Source organism: Arachis duranensis, chromosome 1, assembly GCF_000817695.3.
Source record: "Arachis duranensis cultivar V14167 chromosome 1, aradu.V14167.gnm2.J7QH, whole genome shotgun sequence".
NCBI lineage: Eukaryota > Viridiplantae > Streptophyta > Magnoliopsida > Fabales > Fabaceae > Arachis > Arachis duranensis.
This window is the reverse complement of record NC_029772.3, coordinates 16,460,672-16,472,272: the sequence shown is the minus strand read 5'-3', so window position 1 is coordinate 16,472,272 and position 11,601 is coordinate 16,460,672. Positions and strand designations below refer to the sequence as shown.

The 11,601-nt window shown below is 38.6% G+C and overlaps 1 non-coding gene across 1 annotated transcript; it reads left to right on the top strand.

Annotated features, from left to right (window-relative positions):
- The first annotated feature begins 2,383 nt into the window (after positions 1 to 2,383).
- On the top strand, positions 2,384 to 2,491 carry LOC127742507 (small nucleolar RNA R71). The gene has a single exon (XR_008003804.1). It is a non-coding gene; the product is annotated as a small nucleolar RNA R71 (small nucleolar RNA).
- The last annotated feature ends 9,110 nt before the right edge of the window (positions 2,492 to 11,601 follow it).

The window sequence follows — 11,601 nt, the reverse complement described above, 5'->3', positions numbered from 1 at the left end:
GTTTCAGTCATTAGGGTTGGGTTTGGGAGGGAAAAGTGTTTGAATTTTTAAAGTGAGGTAGGTGGGGTTTTGGGGAAGAGATATGGAGGTGATTGGTGAAGAGAATATAGGGAAGATGATATGATTTGATTGGTGAGTAAGAGAGAGAGAGGGGTAGGGTAGGTGGGGATCCTGTGGGGTCCACAGATCCTGAGGGGTCAAGGATGTATCATCCCTGCTCCTATTAGGCAAACAAAATGCCCTTCTTGCGCAATCCTGGCATTTAACGCCAGATTGCTGCTTGTTTCTGGTGTTAAACGCCAGCTTTTATTCCTTTCCTGGCGTTAAACGCTAGGCTGCAACCTGTTTCTGGCGTTTAACGCCAGATTGTAGCCTGTTTCTGGCGTTTAACGCCAGTCTGGTGCTTTTTCTGGCGTTTAACGCCCAGAATGGTGCCAGACTGGGCGTTAAACACCCATTCTGCTACCCTTACTGGCATTTAAACGCCAGTAAGTCTCTCCTCCAGGTTGTGCTATTTTTAATGCTATTTTTATTTTTCTTTAATTTTTGCAATTATTTTTGTGACTCCACATGATCATCAACCTAAAAAAAAGAAAATAACATGAAATAACATAGATAAATAAAAATTGGGTTGCCTCCTAATAAGCACTTCTTTAATGTCAATAGCTTGACATTGGGCTCTCATGGAGCCTCACAGATATTCAGAGCATTGTTGGGACCTCCCAACACCAAACTTAGAGTTTGAATGTGGGGGTTCAACACCAAACTTAGAGTTTGGTTGTGGCCTCCCAATACCAAACTTAGAGTTTGACTGTGGGGGCTTTAGTTGACTCTGCAGTGAGAGAAGCTTTTCTTGCTTCCTCTCCATAGTTACAGAGGGAGATCATTGAGTTTTAAACATAAGGTAGTCCTCATTCAGTTGAAGGACCAACTCTCCTCTATCCACATCAATCACAGCTTTTACTGTGGCTAGGAAGGGTCTTCCAAGGATGATGGATTCATCCTCATCCTTCCCAGTGTCTAGGATTATGAAATCAGCAGGGATGTAAAGGCCTTTGACCTTTGCTAGCACGTTCTCTACCTGTCTATAAGCCTTTTTTATGGATTTGTCTGCCATCTCTAATGAGAATGTGGCAGCCTGTACCTCAAAGATTCCCAGTTTCTCCATTACAGAGAGTGACATTAAGTTTATACCTGACCCCATGTCACACAGAGCCTTCTCAAAGGTCATGGTGCCTATGGTATAGGGAATTAAGAATGTACCAGGATCCTGTTTCTTTTGAGGTAAAGTGTGCTGAACCCAGGTATTCAGTTCATTAATGAGTAATGGAGGCTCATCCTCCCAAGTCTCATTACCAAATAGCTTGGTATTCAGCTTCATGATTGCTCCTAAATACTGGGCAACTTGTCCTTCAATAATGTCTTCATCTTCTTCAGAAGATGAATAGTCATCAGAGCTCATGAATGGTAAAAGGAGGTTTAATGGAATATCTATGGTCTCTAGGTGAGCCTCAGATTCCTTAGGTTCCTCAATTGGGAACTCCATTTTGTCTAGAGGACGTCCCATGAGGTCTTCCTCACTGGGATTCACGTCTTCCTTCTCCTTTGTGCATTCGGCCACACTAAGTAAGGTTATGGCCTTGCACTCTCTTTTTGGGTTCTCTTCTGTATTGCTTGGGAGAGTACTAGGAGGAGTTTCAGTGACTCTTTTACTTAGCTGGCCCACTTGTGCCTCCAAATTCCTAATAGAGGACCTTGTTTCATTCAAGAAACTTAGAGTGGCCTTAGATAGATCAGAGACTATGTTTGCTAAGCTAGAGGGACTCTACTCAGAATTCTCTGTCTGTTGCCTAGAGGATGATGGAAAAGGCTTGCTATTGCTAAACATATTTCTTCCACCATTATTAAAGCCTTGTTGGGGCTTTTGTTGATCCTTCCATGAGAAATTTGGATGATTTCTCCATGAGGGATTATAGGTGTTTCCATAGCCTTCACCCATGTAATTCACCTCTGCCATTGCAGGGTTCTCAAGATCATAAGCTTCTTCTTCAGAAGATGCTTTTTTAGTACTGTTGGATGCATTTTCCAATCCATTCAGACTCTGAGAAATCAAATTGACTTGTTGAGTCAATATTTTGTTCTGAGCCAATATGGCATTCAAAGCATCAATTTCAAGAACTCCCTTCCTCTGAGGCGTCCTATTATTCAAAGGATTCCTTTTAGAAGTGTACATGAACTGGTTATTTGCAACCATGTCAATAAGTTCCTGAGCTTCTGCAGGCGTTTTCTTCAGGTGAATAGATCCACCTGCAGAATCGTCCAATGACATCTTAGACAATTCAGACAGACCATCATAGAATATATCCAGGATGGTCCATTCTAAAAGCATGTCAGAAGGACACTTTTTGGTCAGTTGCTTGTATCTCTCCCAAGCTTCATAGAGGGATTTACCTTCTTTCTGTCTGAAGGTTTGAACATCCACTCTAAGCTTACTTAGCTTTTGAGGAGGAAAGAACTTGGCTAAGAAAGCCGTGACCAGCTTATCCCAAGAGTTCAGGCTATCTTTAGGTTGAGAGTCCAACCATACTCTAGCTCTATCTCTTACAGCAAAAGGAAAAAGCATAAGCTTGTAGACCTCGGGATCAAACCCATTGGTCTTAACAGTATCATAGATCTGCAAGAATTTAGTTAAAACTAAAAAGGATCTTCTGATAGAAGTCCATAAAACTTGCAATTCTGTTGCATTAGAGAAACTAATTGAGGCTTTAGCTCAAAATTGTTTGCTCCAATTGCAGGGATTGAGATGCTTCTTTCATGTAAGTTGGAATTTGGTGCAGTAAAGTCACCAAGCATCTTTCTTGCATTGTTGTTAGGTTTGACTATGTCTCCTTCTTTTTCTAGATTCTCTGTAAGGTTTTCTCTGGATTGTTGTGATTTAGCTTCTCTTAACTTCTTCTTCAGAGTCCTTTCAGGTTCAAGATCTACTTCAACAAGAATGTCCTTGTCCTTGCTCCTGCTCATATGAAAAAGAAAAGAACAGAAAAGAAGAGGAATCTTCTATGTCACAGTATAGAGATTCCTTTATGTGAGTAAAAGAAGAAAAGAACAGAAGAAAGAAGAGAGAAAAATTCGAACACAAAAGAGAAGAGAGGGTTTGAAATTTTTTTAGATGAAGATAAGTGTTAGTAAATGAATAAATAAATAGAAGGAGATGAGAGAGAGGAGTTTTCGAAAAAATTTTTTGAAAAATGGTTAGTGATTTTCGAAAATTAGAGATAGAAAAGTAGTTAGGTGGTTTTGAAAAAGATAAGAAACAAACAAACAAAAAGTCAATTAGTTAGTTGAAAAAGATTTGAAAATCAATTTTGAAAAGATAAAAAGTTAGAAAATTGAAATTGATTTTGAAAAAGATTTCAAAAAGATATGAAAAAGATGTGAATAAAAAGATATGATTGAAAAGCAATTTTTTGAAAAAGATTTGATTTTTTTAAAATTAAAATTGATTACTTGACTAACAAGAAACTAAAAGATATGATTCTAGAAATTAAAGATTGAACCTTTTCTTAACAAGAAAGTAACAAACTTCAAATTTTTGAATCAATCACATTAATTGTTAGTAAAGTTTTCGAAAATTATGAAATAAAATTAAGAAACAGATTTTGAAAATAAATTAAAAATTTTCGAAAATAATAAAAAATGAAAAAGATTTGATTTTTGAAAAAGATTTTGAAAAGATAGGATTTTTAAAATTGAAATCTTGACTTGACTAACAAGAAACAACTTATTTTAAAAAATTTTGACTAAGTTAACCCAAAGATTTCAAAATTTATGAGGAAAATAAGGAAAGGATAGTTTTTTTGATTTTTTTGAATTTATAATGATGAGAGAGAGAAACACAAATATGACCCAAAATATGAAAATTTTGGATCAAAACCAATGATGCATGCAAGAACACTGTGAATGTCAAGATGAACACCAAGAACACTTTGAAGATCATGATGAACATCAAGAACTTATTTTTGAAAATTTTTCGAGAAAAAAAAATATGCAAGACACCAAACTTAGAGATTTTTCATGTTTAGACACTATGGATTAAAGAATGCATATGAAAAACAACAAAAGACACAAAACAAGAAAATATGAGGATCAAACAAGAAGACTTACCAAGAACAACTTGAAGATCATGAAGAATGCAATGCATGAATTTTTCGAAAAAAATTTTAGAAAATTAAAAATATGCAATTGACACCAAACTTAAAATTTGACTCAAGACTCAAACAAGAAACACAAAATATTTTTTGTTTTTATGATTTTAAAAAAAAATTGGATTTTTTCGAAAATTACCTTTTGGAAAAACGAAAACAAAGAAAAATTTTGAAAGATTTTTGAAAACTTTTTGAAAATAAAATAAAGGTTGAAACAAGAAGAAAATTACCTAATCTGAGCAACAAGATAAACTGTCAGTTGTCCAAACTCGAACAATCCCCGGCAACGGCGCCAAAAACTTGGTGCACGAAATTGTGATCTCAGTAGCGCCAACAACTTGGTACGCACAATTGTAATATCACTCTTTCTCACAACTTCGCACAACTAACCAGCAAGTGCACTGGGTCGTCCAAGTAATAAACCTTACGTGAGTAAGGGTCGATCCCACGGAGATTGTCGGCTTGAAGTAAGCTATGATCATCTTGTAAATCTCAGTCAGGCGAATTCAAATAGTTATGGGGTTTTAATAATTAAAAGATAAATAAACAGAAAATAAAGATAGAAATACTTATGTAAATCATTGGTGGGAATTTCAGATAAGTGTATGGAGATACTTTATCCCTCTTGAATCTCTGCTTTCCTACTGCCTTCATCCAATCCTTCTGACTCCTTTCTATGGAAAGCTGTATGCTGGGTGTCACCGTTGTCAATGGCTATTTCCCGTCCTCTCAGTGAAAATGGTCCTCTACGGTTTCTGTACGGCTAATCAACTGTCGGATTGCTCGTCTCAGATGAAAAATACCATGCACAGATATCGTATGGCTAATCAGCTGTTGGTTCTTGATCGTGTAGGAATAGGATTTATTATCCTTTTGCGTCTGTCACCATGCCCTACAGTCGCAAGTTTGAAGCTCGTCACAGTCATCCCATCCCAGATCCTACTCGAAATACCACAGACAAAGTTTAGACTTTCCGGCTCTCAAGAATGTTGCCAATGGATTCTAGCCTATGCCACGAAGACTCTAATCTCGGATTCAGATGCCCCATTGTCAGAGGGGAGTCACTGTGAATCGTTGATTAGAAACCCAAGAGATATATATTCAAGCTTATCTTCATGTAGAACGGAAGTGGTTGTCAATCACGCATTCATAAGTGAGAATGGTGATGACTGTCACATAATCATCACATTCATCATGTTCTTGTGTGTGAATGAATATCTTAGAATAAGAATAAGTATGAATTGAATAGAAGAACAATATTACTTTGAATTAATACTCGAGGAACAGCAGAGCTCCACACCTTAATCTATGGTGTGTAGAAACTCCACCGTTGAAAATACATAAGTCATAAGGTCCAGGCATGGCCGAATGGCCAGCCTCCCTAAATGGAATATGAATTCAAAAATAGAGGAAAAGACTTAGGTCTAAGGACTAGACGTCCAAATATGTCTAATACAATAGTAAAAAGTTCTATTTATACTAAACTAGTTACTAGGGTTACAGAAATGAGTAAATGATGCAGAAATCCACTTCCGAGCCTACTTGGTGTGTGCTTGGGCTGAGCATTGAAGCTTTCATGTGTAGAGGTCTTCCTTGGAGTTAAACGCCAGTTTGTAACTTATTTCTGGCATTTGACTCTGCTTTGCAACTTGTTTCTAGCGTTTAACGCCAGAATAAGGCACAAAGCTGGCGTTAAACGCCAGTTTGCATCATCTAAACTCAGAAAAAGTATGGACTATTATATATTGCTGAAAAGCCCTGGATGTCTAATTTTCAACACAATTGAGAGCGCGCCATTTGGACTTTGTAGCTCCAAAAATTCCATTTCGAATGCAGGGAGGTTAGACTCCAACAGCATCAGCAGTCCTTTGTCAGCCTCTGAATTAGATTTTTGCTCAGGTCCCTCAATTTCAGCCAGAAAATACCTGAAATCACAGAAAAACATACAAACTCATAGTAAAGTCCAGAAATGTGAATTTTTCTTAAAAACTAATAAAAATATACTAAAAACTAACTAAATCATACTAAAAACTATATGAAAATAATGCCAAAAAGCATATAAATTATCTGCTCATCACTGTGCTCTCCTAGCACCCTGTCTCAGATTCTCTGGACAATTGGAGGCTTTATGCCCCAGATTACCACATGAGTAACACAATCCCATCCAGCCTTGCACGGAACACCAGGATGGTAATTCCCACATCTAGCACAAGCCTTCTCATTCAGAAGATGCTTCTCAAATTCTTCCCTAGAACATTGTTATTGTTAGGCCTTCTGAAGTTATTCTGGCCCTGAGTCCTCTGTGGTACGAAGCCTTCCCACTTGAAAGGCGGACCTCTAGGAGCAGAGTTCTTCCCTCGGTTCGGTAGAAATGGTTCCCTATGGCTCCCTTTCTTTGCACCTGCCTTTTTCACACACTCTTCGGTAACTCTGCTCTTGTTTACCAACTCGGAGAAAGTCCTTATCTCCATAGGCCCTATTGAATTGTAGATGTTGCTTCGGAGCCTTCCTTCATACTTGATGTATTTCCACTCCGTGAAGTCTTCCGGAGCTCCTTGACACATGCGGGAGAACCTGAACAGCTCCTCAAACTTATCTGTATACTCAGATACAGACATAGCACCCTACTTCAGCTGCAGTAACTCCAATTCCTTGGCCGTTCTGGTGGAATTTGGAAAGTACTTATTATAGAACTTCTTCTGGAAGGCATCTCAGGTGATAGGATCGTCACCTTGCTGTAGAAGACGTCGGGTTCCCTGCCACCAATGCGACCCTTCCCTAAGGAGCAGATAAGTAGCAAACTCGACGCAATTCTCTTCGGGCACCAGCTATGCTTGTAGTGCTTGCACCATGGCCTAAAACCAAGTATCGACTTCAGTCGGATTGGTGGTTCCCTTGAACTTTGGCAGATTGACCTTCAAGAAGGTCTCCAACGTCATCGAACCGTGAGTCCCGTTTCCACGATTTCTCTTATTAGTATGGCTGTTCATCTGCTGTCTGAGTGTCTCAACAGTGGCTTGCATAGCAGCTGCCATGTTCTGCAACGCAGCCATGAAGTTCACGGGGTCATTCGGGTTAGTTTCCAGCCCATGAGTACCGGTAAGTCCTCTCCCACGGCCTTGACCGCGTCCATGAGGTGCCATATGGTTCCTATGCACACCAAACAATCGATATCAAGTTGATCAGTCTCAATATCGGAGGTCTAGTGCTTCAAAGTCCCAAATGCATGCTCATGAACGTTTATGACAGTTTTATCAGTCAGATATCCTAATAGTACAAAAACACAGACACAGAGAATGCATAGAAGCATAGTCAGTCCGTCCCTCAGGCTCTACAGGAACGAACTACTCTGATACCATAATGTAACACCCTACCACACGAAGTCTTATGCTTAAGTCATAAAACAGAGGTGGCGAGGTATTACGACCTCTTAAAACAAAATTTAGTACGTATAGTATTGCAAAAATGTTTATAACTAGGAGTCTTTGAAGAAAAAGGGGTAAATCAAAACTGTTAAAGTGAAAAGCGCAAAACTCCGGTCGATAACGTAAACGAAACATGGAAGGAATAAGCTAATGCGAGATTATATACAAGAGAGTGCCAAATATAGATATCATGACTCAGGACTCGGTTTGCAAAGATAACCGGTCCGAACATATAAGGTATACATACATATATAAGGAACTTCCCAAAGGACAACCCAAAAGACAATATACAGAACCTGTTTCTGAAAAATAACCTCTAAGAGAAGTAATACAAGATATACATATACAGTGGAGAATATAGTATCTAAACAAGTATATATATAATCAAAACAAATCCCAAGAGCTAAGGATCTTCGCCAAAATAGAAGCCTCCAGAATGCCTCAGCGAAAAGCCTCACGTCATGCATCTGAAAACCACAAAATCCGCATGGATGAGAATCGGAGGTTCTCAGCATGGTAACAGTGCCCAAATATCTAACATGTAATGTCTTGGAAAAGCCGAAGGTAATCCTAGAACTTCCAAATTTATAATCAAAGTGTATAAATACAACTAAACCATGAGAAAACTGAAAACAGGCAACTAGCTTAAGGATCTTCGGTCTAACTATATATCTCTTTTTCAAATCATGCAAACCTCCCAACTTCCAACAGTAACTGAGATGCAAACACAAGTATATCAACAAAGAAATGCACAAGTAGGAAGCAGATAAGGTAGTTAGGCAATTAGCAAGTAATGATGCAAACAATTAGACATTCCAAACAAATCACATATAATGCATATGATGCACGCCTGTCCTAGTGGCTGATGAGTCTCATCTGTTGGTTTTAAAGCCAGCCCGACAAGTCCTGGTAGCTAACCATTGGACTATCCCTTTGTCGTGCATCCCCAACTCGAGTTCACGGGGGTATGTTCACGGGGGTGAGCTCATCCAGAACTTTCACAGTGTCCGGCCACACTTACGACATAGGGTCCGTAGAGTATTGAGTCTCCACCTGGAGCATATGGTGGCTAGCAACTGCTTTCACCCAGAAAAACTCGTATCTCAGATAGGTGGAGTGCAATAATCACAACAATAAACATTTCAGTATATATGCATTCAATCACAGCCATATAGTAACATTTATCTCAGCCATCCAGCTTAAAATTCATAATACATAATTAGTCATAAATCATCATCACACGTAGCCCTTCGGCTCATCTCATACTTAGCCACTCGGCACATATTATATTCAACCATTCGGCTCATATCATACTCAGTCATTCAGCACATATCATACGCCGCACTCCACCACCCTCCTCCACAACTCATCACCCTCATTACTCATAGCTCATTATAACATCCCTTTCTTCATTCACAAGTTACTCTCTTCCTTAGCTTCCTCTCATTCACTAGGCATTTTACTTTGATTTTAGATTCAAGGGATGAAATTGGGGGTTTATAAGCATGAAACAACATCTCGGAAGGTTACAAGCTTGTTGGGAATGTGAAAGACTTGAAAACAAAAGCTGTAGAAAAGAACAGGGTCGCGTGCGTACGCACAGGGGTATGCGTGCGCAAGCCAAAAAATGTTTTCAGAAAGTGTGCGTGCGCACAGGGTTGTGCGAACGCACAGAAAGTAAATTTCCCTTTGTTGAGTGCGCGCACAAGGTGTGCTAGTGCTATCAATAGAATGGCATTCCCAACGTGTGCATGCGCACAAATCTGTGCGTACGCACAGGTTGCAATCCTTCGTTGGTGGAGTGTGCGCACAGGGCGTGCTAGCGCTCCTATCAGTAGCCATGTCCCTGTGTGTGCGTACGCACAAGGCTGTTCATGTGCACATGTTCAAAATTCCATGGGGTGTGCGTGCGCACAGGGCTGTGCGTACGCACACAAACCAAAAATCTCAAATTCTACAAAATTTGCAGAATTAAGATTTTTGGCACAAACTTCCAACGATCATATCTCCTTCCACAAAATTCAGATTTCTACCAAATTTAAACCATTTTGAAACTTATGAAATTATCTTTCAATTGATATAAAAATCATCAAATTCTGAAAACAATAGCACGAGATATGATCTGTTGGAGTTCATCAAAGTTTCATTTTTACCAAAACTCATAAACTTCCAATTTTAAAACATACACTTCCAATTCTCATTTAAAACCAGTCAAAACTCACCCTTCCAACATCAATCATTGCAAAACCCTCATTCAATCATCAACCCACCAATTCCACCATATTTAACCAAATCTCAATTTAACAAATCTTACATCATAATCAACATTTCACATCTCAATCTCCAAACAAATATTTAATTCATCAATCACCATATATATATATATAGCCTCAACCATATCATCAATCAAGTATATTAATCCATATCACATACAACATTACATGCTTTACCAACCATTACAACCATTCACGAACATTTCCACCATCATTCATACATATTTAACTCAATCCAAATTATCTAACAACTACATCAACATTCCAAAAAACCCTATCCTAGGGTCACTAGCCTACGTTTTCACAACCACATTACATTTTAGATACAGAAAACCGAAATCATACCTTGGCCAATTCCCGTTCCACCCTGAACACTTTCAAATTCACTTCCAAGGTCTCTAAACCATACCAACATATTTCCAAGCTTAGTGCTCCACTTGAAAGCATGCCAAAACCACCAATCAAGCTCCAATACACATATATAATGCCTAAGCCAAAATATCACACCCAAACACAATAACTCAATACCCAAATGCTTTAATTTAAAATTTCCACTAGGGTTTGAGATCTCTTACCTTACCCGAGGTCCAAGGAGGCAAGAACAAACCTTCCCTACAAGCTAATTAGATCCTATAACACAAAGGAGCTCACAATTTCAACATTTTTGCCCAAGAAATTTGAAAATCAAAGCTGGAAGAACAGAGGTGAAACATGACTTACCTCTTGCACAACCTTATGGGCTTTGTAAAGCTCGACACCGCGGTTAAGTGCCCGTAAACGGTGCGTCGATCGGAGCTTCGGATCAAAAGTTATTACCAATGGAAGTTGGAAGTGAATAGGAGCAAAGGTTTCATGTTTCCCCCCTTCCCCTTGTGTGTTCAGCGTGTGTGTTTGTTTTGGAGGGGGAGGGAGCTGAGCTCTCTCTTTAAATGAGGGCTTGGCTGGGCCCTTGGGCCCAACTTAGGTCCGGTTGGCGCGGTTTGGTCTGTCCAGCCCAATCTTGGGTCGATTTTTTTAAAATTGGTGTCAAAATTCTCATTTTAAATTTCTCTATCACATTAAACCATGAAAACCTCATTTCTCATTTCTAGAATATATGTTAATTTATGGGTTAATTAGTCATTAATTAACTAGGTTTTACACCAAAGACAGACATACGGGGTTGGGTAGAGGCCTCGCCCCCTCCCCCAGCTTTTTTTAAAAAAAGTTAATAGTAATAAGTTATTAAGTATGATTTAATTTTTAAAAAATGTATTTAATATTTAGTCTAGTATAAATAAAAATCCAGCCAAATCTAAATATTAATAATTTTTAGGTTAAATTACACAGTTAGTCCTTACACTTTTAGTGAAATTTCAAATTGGTCCCTATATTTTAAAAGTTTGTAATTGGGTCCCTGAAGAAAATTAAAATTTGTAATTTGGTCCCCACTAACGTTTAACATGAATGAAAATGTTAAATGTTGTTATTTTACCAGACTTCCCCTACGAATCAATGTTTCTCCAATATCTTTGTTAGGGTTGAAGGATTTTTTGGAGCTGTAATGGACCCAAACCAGTTGTCTGAAGGAACTCAACATCTAGGAGTATGAACAAGAGAAGACATCGATGCTTCTGTGGAGAAGAGGTGGTGGTGCTCTCCTCGTCGTTTATGAACAATCCCAAGTAGGAGATTTGTGGCTTGTTGTATATTATCAAA